Here is a 5,010-nt window from a genome sequence, read left to right as displayed (position 1 = left end):
CTATTACATCTGGTAGCCAAATTTTGTAAGCAAACTAGGCAAAGTAAATTTTGTTTTCTGTATATCATTTTTTGGTGTTAGTTCTATGCAACTAGGGGTTCCTTCACAATCTATCATATCTTTGTAGCCCAATTTGTAAGGAAACTAGTCAAATAATTTTCATTATCTGTATATCAGTTTTTGGTGTCAGTTCTGTGCAACTTGGGGAGCCTTCCTGTGCAATCTATCATATCTTCTAGCCAAATTTGTAAGCAAACTAGGCAAATAATTTTATTTTAGTTCTGTGCAACTAGGGCCTGGGATCCTGCGCAACTAGGGATACATTACTGTGCAACCATAGGAAATGTGCCTGGTAGTGAAACAGAGGTTCATATTTTCTTTTTCTTTTTATCCAATGGCCATTTATTTTATGCTCCTTTCTTTTACCCTCTGAGTAGTTCAATATTTTTTGTTCATTGTAGGGCTCTCCAAATAGGACCTCTCGGCGGAACTCAAAATGGGCGGCGAAGCGGCAACCACATGGCGCTGATAATGACGGGGATGGAGAGGATGATGATGTGTCCCAGAGAGTATATAAATGAGTTGGCATCCTCAGGCTTTTTCTAGTTGCACAAGAGTACCTGATTAGTTGGCATCCTCAACATTTCTAGTTGCACAATACCATCCAACTAGTTGCATCCTTAGTCTTTTTGTAGCTGCGTTGACACCCTCTTCTTCTAGAAGCCTGAAACCTGAATGTGCAATTTTTTGATGGGTCATGCAAGTGCTGAATATATCTTTTCCCAAGAGTATCTAATTAATTGGCATCCTCAAGATTTATAGTTGCACAAGAGTATTCAATTAGTTGGCATTCTCAACATTTCTAGTTGCACAGGAGTATTTAATTAGTTGGCATCCTGAGCATTTTCTAGTTACACAATAGCATCTAACTAGTTGACATCCTCAGTCTTTCTAGTTGCACAAGAGTAACTATTTTAGTTGGCATCCTCTGCATTTTGTAGTTGCACAACTAACATAATATCAAGTTGGCATCATCAACATATTTTATCCGGTTTTTTAAAGGACAACAAATATTTTTTTATGCAGTGTTAACTAATCACCTTTGGCACCTTTTGTTTGCAAAAACTCAGGTGATCACGTCAGAATGTGATCACCTTTGGCATCGTTTTCGGATGACAGGAAATAGAATTTCATCTCCTTTTCTATTTCACTTTTAGTATATAGAACATCCTATAGAACATATTTCCCCTGTTGCAATAGAACATATTGATGTTCAGTTGGCAGGAGAACTAATTGCACACACGATGATGTTTGTTGGCTTGTAATGCAGTCTACTTGCACACACAATAATGTTTAGTTGGTAGGAAAACTAGTTGCACACACAAATGCTCAGTTGACTTGTAATGTAGTCTAGTCGCACACACATTGATGTTTAGTTGGCAGGACTAGTTACACACACATATACTCAGTTGGCGCGGCAATGTAGTCTAGTTGCACACACATTGATGTTTAGTTGACAAAACTATTGGCACACACATATGCTTAGTTGGCGTGATAATGTAGTCTCGTTGCACACACATTGATGTTTAGTTGGCAGGACTAGTTACACACATATACTCAGTTGGCGTGGTAATGTAGTCTAGTTACACACACATTAATGTTTACAGGTGAGACCCTCAAGATGCACATCTCACTAGCTGGGTTGGATGGAAAGGGGTGCTAGCAATGAAAACTACACATCCACGGATATGAGGAAAGTTACACATGCACATCAACCGTTAGGTAGTTGGCTGGGAGGACAGTTTTCGAAGTTGCACATCCACTGCTTGGCAGTTGGCCGAGGTAGCAAACAGTAAAAATTGCACTTCCAACTAGAGGAGAAAAGTTGCACATCGACTACTAAGCGGTTGGCCGGGGACAGCAGACATAGTTGCACATCTCACTTGATAGTGGGTAGTTTGAGGTGAGGTGTCATCATTGAAAACTGCACATCCATGGATAAAGAAAAAGTTGCACATCGACTATTAGGTAGTTGCACATCAACAACTAGCCAGTTGCACAAAACGGGGACAAAATTGCACAAAAAAAGGTTTATCGAAACATATCCATGTGGGATCTAGTTTCGAAGAGCACATCGCGAGGATTTCAGCAGTGAAAGCGGATCTTAATTTCGACTTTTCGTTCAAAAGTTATGGCTTTTCTAAAAAATTTAAATCTGAATTAAATGCGTTCACACATGTTCGTGTGTGTGCTTTTGCAATTCTGGTTAAACATGTCGTGTAGTCTTTGTCTTTTTCTGGCTAGGAGGACAAAATAATTCCTAATTTGTTTGATTAAGACAAAAACATACTAAAAATGGAGAGGCCGCCACGGATTCCTATCGAGCGCCCAGCCGCTCGGTAGACACGTCCAAGATGTTGACCGGCCGGTAATACTCACCTCTATAGACGAAGATCAGCGCCGGAGATCATGTGCACTGCGCCCCTTGAGATCTGGGTCTCATCCTATAGCGCTCTTCTGATTCACTAATATGGGCGTGAGGCGGAAAGGAGGCGGCTGTTACGTGCGTGATGGCGATGCATGCGTGGATTCCTGGATCCCGGGAGTGTTGATGCGCGAGTAATGACGATAGATCAGACGGTCCGTAGCTGCTACTACTTGTGATGGGCCAGGCACAATGAACTTTTTTTACTGCAGCCATAAATTTATAGGAAATACATACTTGGGGGCCCCTCCACCTTGGGGGCCTGGGGTGGCCGCCCCCCCTGCCCCCCCTCAGGGCCGGCCCTGGTGGTGTGCATCAGGGCGGAGGCATCGCCATTGCCGCGGGACACGTTCAAGGTGTGGGCTAAGGACCGCCGCCGGCGGATATCAACCGCAAGGCCGACACCGTCCTGGCGGACATCGAGGCGACAAGCAGCACGTCGCCCGGCAACGTCACAGTCGAGGAGCTCACGTCTCGCGACGGCTCCATGCCGAAGAGCTCGAACATCTCCGGGTGCTCCACTCGGTACGGTACTGCACCGTATCCTGGAGCTCCCGCTTGACATCCTCCAGGCCGCCCACGACACCTTGGGGACCTCCACCAGACCCGTCTCCCGCAGCGCCGACGGCTTGGTCACCTCCTTGGCATGCACCAGGTCGTCCATGATCACGGACATGGAGTTGAGCACCTCCACGTCGATGGTGTCCGCCTCGAGGTCGATCACGTCCATCTTCTGGCGGATGCACTGGAAGGCCGCCTCGGAGCAGAGCACGGCGAGGTCGGCGCCGACGAAGCAGTGCGTGTCCTTGCTGATGCGCTCCAGGTCGACGTCGTCCGAGAGGGGCATGTCCTTGGAGTGGATGCGGAGGATATCGAGGTGACCGACCTCGTCGGGCACGCCGATATCGATCTCCTTGTCGAAGCGGCTGTCGCGCCGGAGCACGAGGTCGAGGCTGTTGGGGCGGTTGGTGGCGCCGATGACCATGACCTGCGCGCGCGGGCGGAGGCCGTCCATGAGCATGAGCAGCTGGGACACGACGCGGCGCTCCACCTCGCCGTGCGTCTTCTCGTGGTTGGGCGCGATGGCGTCGATCTCGTCCATGAAGATCATGGACGGCGCCCGGGCCTCGGCCTGGGCGAACACCTTGCGCAGGTTGTCCTCGCTCTGGCCGGCCATCATGGACATGATCTCCGGCCCGTTGACGACGATGAAGTTGGCGCCCGACTCGGCCGCGATGGCGCGCACGAGCAGCGTCTTGCCGGTGCTGGGCGGGCCGTAGAGCAGGATCCCCTTGGGTGGCTTCACGCCCAGCGTCTTGAACAGCTTGGGGTGGCGCGAGCTGCTTCACGCCCAGCGGCAGCTCGACCAGCTCCCGGATCTGCGCGAGCTGCTTGTGGACGCCGCCAATGTCGTCGTAGCCCGGGCCGTCGAGCCTCCCCTCGTCCTCCCGCTTGACCGGGTTGGCGTCGTCGCAGAAGACCTGCATGCCCGCTGCCATGATGACGCACTCGTCAGGGTCCGTGTCGACGACCTTGATCTTCACGGCGTGCATGTGGCCGTGCACCATGAAGCGGTCGCCCTTGCGCACAGTCCGGCGCGCGCCCATGAAGTAGGCTGCATCCACGCCCAAAACAAATCAATCAACAGCTCAAGAAGACGCAAGAACAGATCAAGTAGACGCAAGAACAGACCAAGAATCAATCAACAGCTCAAGAATCGACTGACGACGGTTACTTACGCTTGACGTAGGCGTCGAACAGGTTGCCGCTGATGCCGTCGACGGAGTCCTCGAAGGGGGAGATGGCGACGCGGGCGGTGTCCTCAACACTGATCCTTGGAGTGGACGTGGCGGCCCGGTCGGCGCGTGGGCGGTGCAGGCGCTGGACGGCGCGATGGTCCGGGCAGCACGAGTGCGGACGGCGCGGCGGCGCATGGCGCGTGGACGGAGCGGCTGTCCAGCAGCGCTTGTGGACAGGCACAGGTGGAGGTTGTCCGGCGGCGGTCGAGGCGTGGCTGGCGTGGAGTTGTAGGGAAGAGGTGGGGCGAGGTGTGGGGCGGTGGCCAAACTGCCCCGACGGCGTGGTAGCGAGAGGGCAGCGACGTGTTCGGGACGATGTTAATCCAATGGGCATGGTGGGTAAATAATTAAGACAATGGCATGGTGGGCAAATAATTAAGGCAATGGCATGGTGGGTAATTAAAGCATAAGCGCGTTTAGTATGCTGGAGTGATGTAAATCATCGGATTGCAGATTTCGATGGATAGGATGATCTGGTTCTCCGCCCTCTCTTGCTTTTATAGGGATAGTAGATGAAACGAGCGGCCGGTTCCTGGCCGCATGATCACGCCACATCGCCCCGCCGTGCGTCACGTGCCACCTTGTTGGAGCCATCATATCCTCGTTGTCTCCTCCACTCCCCGACCCCACCCGTTGCGATTTCACCTCTCCGCCGCCGCTCCCACCCCTGCGTCGTCCTCCTGCTGCTCGTCCCCCACCCCAATCCAGGAGGCGATGTGGGGTCCG

At 51.6% G+C, this 5,010-nt stretch overlaps 1 pseudogene; it reads right to left on the bottom strand.

Annotated features, from left to right (window-relative positions):
- Positions 1–2,848: 2,848 nt before the first annotated feature.
- Positions 2,849–4,618, bottom strand: LOC119272617 (annotated as a pseudogene).
- Between the last annotated feature and the right edge of the window lie 392 nt (positions 4,619–5,010).

This window comes from Triticum dicoccoides, chromosome 3A (assembly GCF_002162155.2).
Source record: "Triticum dicoccoides isolate Atlit2015 ecotype Zavitan chromosome 3A, WEW_v2.0, whole genome shotgun sequence".
In the NCBI taxonomy this organism is placed as follows: Eukaryota; Viridiplantae; Streptophyta; class Magnoliopsida; order Poales; family Poaceae; genus Triticum; species Triticum dicoccoides.
This window is presented reverse-complemented; position numbering and strand designations above follow the sequence as displayed.